This window comes from Pristiophorus japonicus, chromosome 4 (assembly GCF_044704955.1).
Source record: "Pristiophorus japonicus isolate sPriJap1 chromosome 4, sPriJap1.hap1, whole genome shotgun sequence".
Taxonomy (NCBI): domain Eukaryota; kingdom Metazoa; phylum Chordata; class Chondrichthyes; family Pristiophoridae; genus Pristiophorus; species Pristiophorus japonicus.
In genome coordinates this window covers 199,879,271-199,882,378 of record NC_091980.1, presented here as the reverse complement: position 1 = coordinate 199,882,378, position 3,108 = coordinate 199,879,271, and the positions used below count along the sequence as shown (strand labels likewise).

General features: G+C 50.6%; 1 pseudogene; it reads left to right on the top strand.

Annotated features, from left to right (window-relative positions):
- The first annotated feature begins 254 nt into the window (after positions 1-254).
- LOC139262739 (ras-associated and pleckstrin homology domains-containing protein 1-like) lies at positions 255-2,232 on the top strand (annotated as a pseudogene).
- The last annotated feature ends 876 nt before the right edge of the window (positions 2,233-3,108 follow it).

The window sequence follows — 3,108 nt, the reverse complement described above, 5'->3', positions numbered from 1 at the left end:
GGAATCTAGTGAAACTTTGTTGCAACGCCTTTAAGAATCCCAGTCAAACCATTCAAACTAGTCAGACTGTGGTGTTTGTAACTTGCAGTCTACGGGCCACGTTCGCTCCCAGACTATTGTCAGCTCCATCTTCTCAGAGGCTTGGAAAAGGGGCACACAACTGGAGGAGCAGCAACACTCCAAGATCAGGATGGACTCAGTCAGATCCTACCCCTCACCTGTACCACTCACTTCCCCTCAGACCAGGATCAAATATGTCTCATGTAGCACCACAACCCTCTCCTCCCCCACCACCACCTCCCCCCCCTCCTCCTCCACCACCACCCGCTGCCCCCTTCATCAAATACAGCACCATCAGCAGACAGCAGCCAAGCAAACAGCCGGCTCCACCTTCCTTTGCACTCCTGCCCATAGGCCAGCAGGGCATCCCACCTCCTCCACCCTCACAGCTTGTGAAGCCCCAGCTGCTGGTAGAAAGTGATGGGCAGTGTGCTCCTCTGCCAATCCCCTTATCCCCACCGCCCCCGCCATCTCTTCAAGCGATCCATGCTCCATCTGCTTTTAAACCAGGACCACCAAGCCCTTCTCCCATGGTGCCTGTCTTCACTCCCCCACCTCCACCACAGAAGTTACAACAGCAAAATGTTCCGTCACCTGTCCAGCAGCACTTGACTCCGCCACCTCCTCCTCCTCCGCCACCTCCTCCTCTGCCACCTCTACTGCAGGGTGCTGTCACCAAAAAGGTCGGGGCTCCATTCGGGGCCTCTTTAAACCACCCACCTCAAACATCTCCCAAACCGGCAGTGCCTAGAGTGGTTCAGATGGACCTCCCTCCAGCACCTCCCCCTCCACCACCATCTGTAAAACCACCCAAGTTCTCGGTTGCGCAGATCTTGCTACCGCCACCACCACCCTCTCTTCCTCCTCCTCATCCACCTGCGCCAAAACAGTTGGCTGTAACTGCAGACCAAATCCCCATCCCTCCACCACCTGCGGTTTCCATAGTAAAACAGTCTGTAACTCAGTTTCAGCCTCTGCCTGCGCCCTCAACTGCAAAGCCATCCTCAGCCCCACTTCAAGCTCCGACATCTCCTCCAGCTGTGAAAGCAAAACCAAAATGGCAGCCTAGTTCTCTCCCATCGCCTGAGTTTCTTCCTCCACCTCCTGAAAGCAACCTACCCCAACCTTCCCCACCTAACCCCACCCCTCCTCCCACCCCAGTCAAATCAGCCTCCATCAAAAAAATGCAGAAATCATCCAGTCCTGGTGGTAAGAAGCCACCTCCCATGCCCCAGAGGCATTCCAGCATGAAAGGACCCAGTTGTGCAGATGCAAGGGAGTCCAGAAAATCTATGGAGACCCTCAACAATAAGTTTGAACAACCAACAGTTCCTTTAGGATCTCCAGCACTGGATGTCACCACCTCACCACCCGCTCCTTCAAAGCCTGGTAAATTAAATTTGGCTGCAGTGAACTTGATGTTCCCACCAGGAGGGCCACCTAGCAGAGGCCCAGGAGTTCTGGCTGCTTCAAAGGAGCCCGTGTCTGAGTTATCCTCGCCTCCTTCAGATTCGGACTTTCCACCCCCCCCTCTCCAGATCTGGATCTTCTGCCTCCGCCTCCATTGGAGATGGCAGCTCCTGGTTTTTCCAATGCTGTCCCACCTAAGGTAGCAGTGGTGAACCCTCAGCCACAAACATGGTCCAAGTCTTCGATGAAGAAAGCACCACCGCCAGTACTTCCCAAAAGGAGCGACAGCACCCGTTTGACACAAGGGGAGTCTTCAGAACACCAGGCTCCTCCCATCTCTCCAGTGCCAGTGTCTCCTAAACCGGCCTTGTCTGTGCAGCCTCATTTTCTGGCTGATCTTAATAGGACTCTGCAGAGAAAGTCCTTCACCCGACACGGCTCACTAGTCTCTGCACATCTATCCAAAGCAGAACCAATCACCATCATGGATGACATGGCACTTCCTCCTCCTCCTCCTGAATTGCTTTTTGACCAGGAATCTACTGGCGCGTATGCATCTGGCAACACCTCAGGCTATACAACATTACGGCGCGGACCACCTCCAGCTCCACCAAAACGGGGAGACAACACCAAATTGAGTCGAGACTGATGATGAGCCAGCTGCCAATGTGCTGTTTACATGCTGCTCCATATACTCAAAGTCTGCAGTATTCAGAGCGATACATTAACTGCCTTTCTTAAAACTCTGGCTGCATACATCTTCCAACAAAGTTAGATCAGTTACTCTTAGTAGGATTGCTCGTCCTTCGATCAATGGAGTGTGGTGTTTCACTTGTAAAGTCAAATTGCTCTACTTGTGTAAATATAGATGCTTTGATATATAATGGGACCGACTGTTGGGGTAGGGTGCTGGGTTTTGTGGTTCATCAGAAAGCTTCCCTGTTAGTACTATTGGGGGGGGGGGGAGGGGGGTAAGTAAATGTGGATCCAGAGGAATAGGAATGCTTTCCTCCCACTTAGTCACATTAAATGTCGTTGGCGATTTGATTTTTGAAGATTTCTGTCTTTATCATCATTGGAAGACTTCTTGATTGGCACTTCCCAATGTAATAATTGGCAGGGTTCTTTTTAGGAAGCTCAGGTTTGAAGACGAGAAGTATCTGTTAGTTGGGAAGGGACTGTCGTTTCTCTCTGTTCTGTTGGTTTTCAACATTGTGTTCCTTGTGGAAATAAATCCTACAGTACTCTGACTATTATGGGCTTCTGAACTCGCACAGATGTTCTGACCACTGGGCAGAATAATGCAACACTCCAATCGATGGGTGTGGCATTGCTGCTGGCAGGTATCAATCAGTCACCTGCTGATTTCCGATTTAGGTCAAAGAGCAAAGCAAATTGAGAATTGTTCAACCATGATTGGACAGCAATTTCAGTCCAATTGTATGGGTCGACATTTAACAGACAGAACCTTCTCCAGGCCAAAGCCTGGACCCATGTAAACCATAAAGCCACACCAGACTTCGAAGCTGCTATTCTGAAGTGTGAGACAGAACAATCAATGAGTTACTCAAGCAAAATGTTGACATTTCTATGAGCGCAGAAGGGTGTTCAAGAATATACTTGGAGTCTCGCTGTACA